Source organism: Pogoniulus pusillus, chromosome 6 (genome assembly GCF_015220805.1).
Source record: "Pogoniulus pusillus isolate bPogPus1 chromosome 6, bPogPus1.pri, whole genome shotgun sequence".
Taxonomy (NCBI): Eukaryota; Metazoa; Chordata; class Aves; order Piciformes; family Lybiidae; genus Pogoniulus; species Pogoniulus pusillus.
The window spans coordinates 8958974-8969366 of NC_087269.1; positions in this window are offsets into that span (position 1 = coordinate 8958974).

A 10393-nucleotide genomic window follows, 5' to 3' on the forward strand; every position below is an offset into this window, starting at 1 on the left:
GAGAAAGGAGCCCCAACAAGTAGAAAGACTAAATGTAACTGATTTTTTTTTTTTGGTTTGTTTTAAAGTAGCATTTAGAAATTTAATTACCTAAGCTTTGTGATGAGCCTTGCTTCAATCAATCAATCCATCAATCCCTCTAAACATTGTTGAGAAGTTATACAAGAAGATTAATGGCGAAGCTAAGCGCGTGTGTGGGTGCACGTGTGTGTGCAAGCATGCTGCAGAATTCTTTTATCTCATTGAAAGACATTTGATACTTATTAAAAGATGATGGCTTTAAGGCATATTTTGATTTTCTGCCTAAGACCGTGTGGAGAGTCTTGCTACCGAGATAATAACAAAGAAATCTTAACCATTAAAAAGAAAAGAAAAGAAAAGGAAGAAAAGAAAAGAGAAAAAAAAAAACCCACATGAAAGGTAATATGTTCCCTATTAGTAGTGGTATCATTTTCCCTGCGATTGCTTCTCTCCAAATACAACAGGAGTTTAAAAGTAAAAGCCCATTTCCAGTAAAAAGAGACACAGTTTTGAACTTTGGGGTTTTTCTTTCAGTCAAAACTGCTGGTGTATGATAGATACTTCATTCAGCAATTATCAAGAGACTATTTACTTACCAAAAAAAAAGTATTTACAGTTTCAAGATTTCTGCTGAGGAGAATACAATCAACCATGTTGCATGTATCAAGATGCAGTGAGTTAGACAAATCTATTAGACATGCCCCAACAATGCTTTTAGAACTTGAGAAAGCTACACTTCCCCCCCCCCCCCCCCCCGCCCCTTGCTCTTAGATGAAAGCATTTTGAGGAGCAATCATGTGCAATTTTAGAATGATTGAAACCTTTTAGAAACTTGTCTATGTATTTGATGTATATATATATATATATATATATATATATATATATATATATATACATATATATATATATATATATATATAAAATATATATATATATTTGATGTGTGGGTGTTTTTACTTTGGTGTTTCTAGTCTTAGTTTACAGCACCTTCTGCCTTCAGATTCTGCAGAAGGCTGGAGAGTCTAGCACAGGATGGGTAGAAGAAAATGTCATTCGATAGGATGGCACAGCTGTAAATATGAGCTCCTTTTAGCTGCAAAACTGCTGGTTCAGAGGAGTAATTTAATTTTTATTGAAGCTAATTAAAGCCCATTTCAACAGGTCTAGGTGCAGGAGATGATGGCCTTCTTTGGGGAAAGGAAAACAACTACAGTACATAAAACCGAATAAACAGCACAGAGGCAAAAGGCAATCTCAGATCTACAGACCCTTCCTTAATGTACAACACACTGCAGTTTAAATATCACCTTAATAACCTCCTGAGCAGGGAGATGTTTTAAATACATGCCTGATTGGTGAAATGGCACACACAGTTAATTTTCCTATGATGATGTGCAGATGTATTATGTACTCAGAAGTGTTTATACAGTAAGATTTAGACAAATATTTTCTGTGTTATGACCTACACTTATTTCAACAACATCCATCACTAGATGCCTGCACGAACACGTACATGCTCATTTGTGTGAACACTGATGAGCAGGCTATGTGGAACACATTTAGAAGGGAAAAAAAATAAAGCTGTGATTTTCTCTCCCCCTTTTTTATTTTTTTTCTCTTTCTCACAGAAACAGAAAGGTTAAGGGATCATTGAGTGAGGTAAGAAGTTCTTTAGCATTACAGGGAGACTGCAGATCAAGAGAATATTATTTTAATAGCAAAATAAAATCTCTTTTACACTCAGTACTGCCTTTGTTTCATCCAGGACACTAGGCATTAGAAAAGGGACACAGCCCTAGGAATGTAGCAACCCAAACCCCATTAAACATGCATGGGGAAGATTTCCAGCCTGCTGTGCAGGGAGTTACATGCCCAGGCTCTGTTAACAACAGTAATTGTGCATATAATTTCCTGTGCGTTGCTCTGAAAATTCACCCTACAGACTTTAGCTCCATGTCAAGTAACTCAGCAGCCATTTATTATATTCTGAGGGTGGAAACCAGGACTTTGAAATTGCAAGATGGAAGTGGTTGCCTTTGCTCCTCTCCCTTCCTCACACTTTTCTCAGTCTCCACCAACCAAACGGAAGCTCTAGAGGACCGCAAGTGCATCTCCAAAGGATGCAGGGTCTCCTGTGTAATGTGGCACCTGCAGGACAGGTTCCACGTTGGAGGCAGCAGATGTCTGCTTGTAGACAGACCTCTCTGGACCTTGGTTTCTCCTCTGGGTAGGTGAAACCTGGAAGGAGTTGGTCCATGTGTGGGTGGCCCACGGTGGAAATGCACAGCTGCTGTACTGAGCAGGGCTCACACCCACAGCAGCCAGAACGGGGAGAAAGAACTGGCAGCTTCCAGATGGTAGAAATAAGTAAGCTTTCCTAAAGTAACAGGATCAAAGTGCTTTGGTAGCAGGTTTAAAGCAGACAAACACAAACGGCTGACCCCAGAGAATGGGCTGATGCTGAGGTCTTCCCTGGTATTCCAGATAGAGGGGATCACTAAGAAAACTACCAGGACTGAATCACAGAATTAATCAGGTTGGAAAAGACCTTCAATATCATCATGTCCAACCTATTGCAAGTGCAGAAGGTGCAAGTGAAACTCCAAAAGAAAATTTCAGAGAAGGAAACTCAGATGAAAGTGTCGCAGTACCAGGCAAAGACATAAGGAATGCCAAGTACCCATAGCTGCCCTGGAAAGTTCAGAGTTTTATGGGACTGGACCAATAAATAACTGAAATATAAAGTTTCCATCCTGGAAGAGCAGCAAGCTGCCAAGCTGTCTTCCCTGGCAGACAAGCAATTAAAAGTTTATCTCCATCTGCTCACAACAAAGTGAAAGCAAAATATGGAGACTAGATCTGAGGACACTGCATAATCAGGGCAAGCCATGAAGGTAATTGGCTGCAGGAGACCACTCAGCTCCAGAAGATCTTACAGTGAATTATGCAGGGTAAGACTACCTCCAACCCCACCTAGTCCTCTGTACTTAGACACTAATTGTTACAAGTACACAAATTTAACAGCCACATAAGTATGCTCACACTCAAGCATCCAGACCTCCGTTCTGACAATGAAACTAAAAACCCTCCATCTTCTCCACCGTGCTCCTCACCAAACCGCTCCCTTGGCTGTTCTCTTAGAACTAGAGGGAAAGGATGGGGGGGAAAAGCAGAACAAAACCAAGATGGTCTTGGCACAGTGTGCCCATAAGGTTAGGCTGTGATCCACTAATGAATAAGGTTCTCCAGGGAACAATCTCACATCAGTAGGTAGAGCAGCTAATCTAATAGTTTTCTTCCATATCTAAATTCTATAATGGTGTAACTTGCAGCAGGGAGCATGTGATCACTCTTTGAATGAGCAGTGGGAGGGGGAAAAGGATATGTTTAATGGCCAAAATTAGTTTTCTTACATTGACTTCCTGAACCATTGTGCAGAATATGCAGCCTAAGAGTAGTGTGAAACTTCTTTCTTATTTTTTTTTGATTTTGAAATGAGTACACATCAAATACAGTGAGTACACATCAAATACACCCATCCCCCAGTCACAAGAAAATTCTCCCCACATGCTTCTGTCCTCCAGACTTACACAGCATTTTATTGTATGTAACACATCAAAAGGGTTTGGTTCCCTTGTAAAAGTTTTACAGGGAAATCATTGAAGAGCAGTGTAACTTCTTCCTTTTTTTTTTTTTTTCTCTTTTTCTTTTTTTCTAAAAATTCAAAACTGGAACCAATATTCTGGATTCCCACACTTTGGTGTGGACTCAGAGAGAGAGCTGTGCTTTTCTGTACAGTAGAAGAGAAATACAGACCCCTGAATAATTAGAATTGCAGTCATGGCCTGTGGGATCTAGTGATTTGGACATATTTTATTTAACCAGCTTAGTAAAAGGTAATATTCAGCAGCTGTGATCTATAGTAGAATTACAATTTTCAGGGTCAAGGAGGGATTTTGATATTAGGAGGTTGGGCAGAATTGCTGTAAAATCTCATGAGCTGTCGTTAAAAATAAATGAGAAAATAGGTTATCCAAGAGTCATTGTAAGGGAAAAATCAATAGGCAGTGTCTATTCACTTGGGCTATCAAAATCCTTGAAATTTGAACAAAAGTTTCACGTTTAGTGTGCTGTAGGTTTTGAAATGTAAGTGGTGAATGCTCTGTGGGTACAAATTCATTGTGCTGTGCATTCAAACAAGGAGAAACCCTTCTGAAGTTCTGGAGTTCTCTATTAAGACAGTATAGTATCTTCGTCACTAAGCCAGACATGTAAAACAGTTGCCAGCGAAACTTCAGAAGCAATTTTAGCTCACTGATGACAAAGTCTCTCTTGGAAACATCTCGTGTTTCTTTATTTCACCTTGCTCCTCCGGGGCTCCCTCCCTCCTCTGGCTCCTGGCAGATGCAGGAGGGGCTGCAGCCCTGGAGCTGGGGCAGCTTTCTGCAACTGCACTCACCTGATGCGGAGCTGCAAACCACGGAGATGGGAAAGGAGCATTATTGATAATTCGGAGCAGTGCATGTAATTGGTATGGAAAGGGAGTATCACCCTCATTCAGAAACAATTAACTTCCCCCTCCAACACAGCAGTTCAAAGAAGCCTCAGCCCTTTAAATATGAATGAGTATAACTTGAAAATATGCAAGTATTAGCTATTGCAATATACACATGAAGTAGGATTCCCCACCCACCCCCCGTGTTCTTGTAGCTACCACATTTAAGTGTGTGATGGACACAGATGTGCAGGCGCACAACTCAGGTGTGGACTCTAATCAGCCAGCAGCGGGGAGGGGAAAACGAGAGGTTCATGCTGCTGTAGGATTGTTTTATTATATTTGAACCACGGCCCGGTAGGATCCAAAAGTCCAGTTAATTCCTGGTTCAAGACACATGACCGAGGCTTTCCAGAAGGCACAAGAATTAGCAGAAAACATTCCTGGCAAATGGACAGCCGAAAAGAAAACCCTTTCCCCAAAGCTCAACAACGCCAAGGAACTCAACAGACTCTTCTGCAGAAGCCCGACGAAGATTTGTACGTCGCTAATTTGATTGCAGAGGGTGCATGTTAAGGAGGAGAGAAGGGAGTTTGTCACTGTCATCTGAATCCGTTCAGTCAGTGCAACAAAGGTATATTTAACTAAAATATGAAACAGACTTGCTAACATCGCATTATTTTCTCAGGCTTACAAAGTTAAAAAAAAAATTAAACTGAATATAAATGACTTTGAGCATTTTTTATGACACCCACAGCCTAAGTGATCCAGATAATGTAATCTAACCATCATTAGAAACCATGAAATCACAATTCCTCCGGGATGGATATTTATCTCTCCGTTACATACAGAAAGGCGATTAATTAGCAGCTCCTTCAGTGTTTAACATTAGTGTGTACTGAGGCTGATTAAAATCTAACTCTAGAAGAGCTGTTGTAGCTAACATGCAAAAACTTTAGCTGGGGCATGCAGCAGCACCTCAAAAAGAGAACTTAAAAAAAAGGATGTACTGTTAGAAGCGGGTAGCTTCAAAGCCCAAACCCAGGCTTCCTTCTCATTTCCATCACACTGAGTAATCACGACAATTGCTGACATCTCAACCCCCTTCACCTTAAAACCAACTAAACCCGTGGAAGAACATTTTGCAAAGAGGAGAAATTCGCAGAACACCCATTGGTTTGTGAGGAATGCAGAGAGAGCACAGTCATGAAGTGACTCACACAGCAGTGTCCCGAGTGGCTTCGTCTGAGAGTGTCAGCTGGGGCATGCGTACCCTGCGCAGCACACACACGCTGCGTGGGCTCAAGCCACGGTGCTGCTGTAGCTTCCCTGGCTCATGTGGAATGCACCAAAGGTGTGTCAATGTCTGCGTGCAGAATCTCACCGGGGATGAGAAGAGGTGGAGAATTTCACTTTGGGAGCAATAAAGAGAGGCAATTTTAGTAGGTTTGATTTCCTACTGTGCAGTCCTACTGTGAATGAAAATATTGGAGGAATTTCACACCAGGGTAGCCAAAATACCAGAAAAAAATTCGGAACCACTAGTCATTATTTCGAAAATAATCTCCTGTTTTGGCATCACTGTACCTAGGTATGGACAGTACTGGGCTTGGGCTGGTTGAGAAGAGGGAAGAAAATGTAAAATCAGCTGTGAAGAGCTCAGCAAAAAGGCCAAGGTAGTGCTAGTTTGATTTACTCTTTTGAAACTATCAGCTGAGACCACAAATCACTCTTGGCTATAGATTGTATTTCAGTGAAGATACACACAAAGAAATGGTAAATACTTCTGAAATCAAGTGTAAAGAAAGGACACTGTACTGCTACCACACACCCCAGTGCAGGTCCCAAAGAATGGAGCCAGTGATTCCTAATCCTCTCCATTGTGTCGAGTATTGTGTAGATGCTGCTCTCTTCTGGCTGCCTACACAAATTTTAATATGCAAAATGTTAATAAAAAGTGAAGTAGAAGGCTGGCCAAAAAAACCCCAAACATGGCCTCAGTGTGCCAAGGGTAATGGAGATACCTCTGAGGCCTCACTGTGGCAGCTGACCTATGCCCAGCTGTTTTTTAGTTCTGCTCCAATACCAGACTGACCATGAGCTCCTCCAACATGCCCCTTGTGTCTTGCCCAGTACCTCACTTGGGATGGTCCAGGTTCATATCTGGAGGCAAGGAGAAGGTAGGCTCTTATTTTTCAAGCTGGAGACAGCCAGCAGTGCCTACTACAGACACCTGTCAGCCAGGCCACCCAGGGCAAAGGGCATGGCTGTCAATGCTGCAGGGTTGTGCCTTCAGCTGTTTCATGCTTCATGACAATCTGAGCAGCATTAGCTCAGTTTCACATTCTTGCCAAAACAAAGACAACTGAAACTTGGTGAGCAGATTACAAGAAACCAAAAACAAGCACCAAGAAACGTCTGCATTCCTAAGTAACCATTGCATCAGGACAAGGACCTTTGAGCTAAGCACAACCAAGCTACCCAACCAGGCATTTCACTAGTACCATCCCCCCTGCTTCAGAGAGCACAGAGGGGGAGCATGATTCCTTTGAACAGGTTGGAACAGGAAGAAAGAACTCACCATGGCATCTCACTGCTCCACTGTGGCATGCAACAGGGTAGGACATTGCTGGGGTCCAAGGCGACCCAAGATGGATGACTTCTTCCTCATCCTCTAGCTCCACTGTAGCTCCATGCTACATACATGTCACTGTCAGGCACCTCTGACCTTCTCAGCATATTTTCTCAGGTATTGTTGCTACTGGGTCATTCCTGTGCTGTGCTGACTGTGCCATCCATCTCACCTCACCCGCTGGTAATATCGTGTAACTGTCTGAGGGCAGCTGAGATGTGGACAGCCTGAGTTCAGATTGTCCATATGCACCCAAGTCACCAGTTTGAGCTGCAGGACAGCTCAGGCACCACATGCAAGCCTGAAGTATCTCGTCCTAGAGAGAGGAAATCAAACAACTTGGATTTATACTCATGCTGATTTGTCATCCTTCATAAGGTTTTGTCTTGAAAGATAAAATTAATCTCTAACTCACAGAGCAGCCAGCTGAGACATGAGGCTTGGACTGAAGCTTTATGAAGGGGAGAAGCATTTCCATTGAACCATAGAATGCACTGGATCAGATGGGACCTCTGGAGGTCATCTAGTCCAACCCCTCTGCAGTTAGCAGGGGCATCCCCAAATTGATCATGCTGCTCAGAGGCCCATCAAGCCTGATCTTGAATGTCTCCAGGAATGGGGCCTCCAACCACCTCCCTGGGCAACCTGTTCCAGTGTTCCACCACCCTCATAGTAAAGAACTTCTTCCTAATGCCCAATAAAAATCTACCCTTCTCTGGTTAAAACCACTGCCCCTTGCCCTAGTGCTGCATGCTTTTGGAAACAGTGCATCCTCAGCTTTCTTGTAGGTCCCCTTCAGGTACTGGAAGGCCACTATAATATCTCCTTGGAGCCTTCTGTTCTGCACGCTGAACAACCCCAACTCTCTCAGCCTAGAGAAGTGCTCCAGCCTCTTTTGTGGCCCACTCTAGAGTCACTCCATCCGATCCATGTCCTTCTTGTGTTAAAGGCCCCCAGGCTGGACACTGTACTCCAGGTGAGGTCTCACCAGAGCAGAGTGGCAGAGTCATCTCTCTTGACATGCTGGCCATGCTTCTTTTGATGCAGCCCAGGATGCAGTTGGCCTTTTGGGCTGCAAGAGCACATTGTTAGCCAATATCCATTTTTTTCCTGGTGAGAGACCATCTGCTCTTGGTGGAAGAAGATGTGAGCTCTGGTGCCATGCATCTGCACGGTACTGGTTTGCTTCTGCTGCAAGGAAGGAGAGGAAGCAGAGTCCTTGCGGCGTCTGTGGGACTCGCAGGGATATCTGTTACAATTCATTAAATAGTGCTCTAAGAAGTTACAATAATAACATTTCAACAGAGTTTCCAAAGGGAGAAACTACAGGAAAAGCCAACAAGTTTCAATCCATTTATCAAAGCACTTCAAGACAGATGAAACAGCAGAGCTGCTTAGTGAGGAATGTCTCTCTTTCTGGGTGTCCAGAGCATTTCAGTAAATAAAAAAGCTCTTTAAAAATAAGTCAATACAATGGAATCCCTTTTGCCTTTTGCCAGGGCTTGTATTACACTTACACCCAAATGACCCTCCTACCTATAATACTGCAGCATTTGCATACACATCAAATGGGTGCTTTTCACTTACATAACACATTTAAGCCAAGGATTACAGAGCACGTACTATATTAAGCATAACACCTCGTGAGGCAGGTTAGCATTAATGAAGCTGCAGTGGGTAAACTGAGGCACAGGCTAGCTTCATGACTTGCCTGTGGTCTCACACAGGCCATCAGCAGAAAAGTCATTAAGACACTCCTCACACAAACAGCAAATGCACAAATGCACATCCTCGTGTGGGTAAAATAGACTAATCCATGTTTTCTAAAGTGACTTTAGCTACCCACCCAGAGACACTCAGGTCCTGATTTTCTGAGGGCAGGAGAAGAAAAGGCAAATAAAAGAAGACAGAAAAGAAAGGAAAGCAAATATTTGCTGTTAGAAATAATGTTAGGGCTTTTTGTTGTTGTTGTTGTTGAGGGTTTTTCTTTTTTGTATGCCAAATTGTGTACTCAAAACAAGAGGCATTCAAAACTGAAGGACACTTTAGATGCTGGTCTCCAATAATTTGATTTTCTGAGTAAAGATTTTTCTAGACCTGCAACAGGGGTTTTGTTAGAGTTTTCTTCAATAATGTCAGTTTATATTTAGCTTTCATACAGCAGATAGAGGGGAAAAAAAATATCTTTGGTTAAGGTCTTTGAGCCAAGCATCTAGGATACATTTTCAAAAGCACTCAACAGTGGCTTTTGAAAACAGAATTAGGCTAGTTGCTGAGACAAGCTTTGAAAGCTACCCCCTACCTCCTTTAGTATTTTAACTGAGAGCTGATTTCCTCAGTGATGGTACCATTCCTCCTTTTAGTCTCCCCATGTCATGGTCTCAACCAGTATGGCGAAGTCAAGTTGGATTTAAACCCAGGAAAACAAGCAGGAGACTGGGCAATGCAGGAGCTTGTGGTCATGACCTCCCCAGCATGTCTGCCGCCCCAAAGTAGTGTAGCTGGATGCAGGGATGCTCCCTGGGTGGCTCCCACTTTCCAGCCAGCCTTTGTTCTCCTTGTGGGAGCAATAGCTAATAGAGGTGTACACCCTCTGCCTGATGGTTAGCTGAGGCTATAATTACCTCAGTAATAAAGGTCTGATTCTTCCTTGCTCTGCACCTCCTTGGCTGGTCAGGAATACTTGTCTAAAGTGGGTGCAAAATGCTACTAGATCAGAAAGTTGACATTTTACATCAATGGAAACGACCAGGTGTAAGGAACAAAGGCCTACATAACAATGCTCTCAACTCTGTTGTCCTTTAATTAACTAGCTCCTTGGGCAATGACACTAACGAGGCCTTCTTTCCTCAGGGCTGGATTCTCTAGTATCTAAGTAGGATGTAAGCTTTTCCTGGGGAGAAAGGCATTTATAATTTCTCCCTGCCAGGTAGTGTCCAATTTGGGTGGACATCATGCTGCAGTCTTTCTCTTGGTGGGGACACCAGTGGGACTTCTCTTGGCTGCTCATTTTCCTAAAACCTACAGGAAATCTTGAGAGCTCTGCTTCTCTACCGAATTGGACTGAATTTGGTCAAAGGGCTCAAAGTCAGCAGGGGAAAGGAAGACAACAGCATCAAATGGGACAGACTAAAGTCATAAACTTGTCTCTAGTAAGAAGAAAGGTCAAATGCTATTTTTACTTAGAAGTGTGTCTTCTGCTTGTGTGGTAAACTCCCAAAGCATTTGTTTGGCTGCTTTGGTAG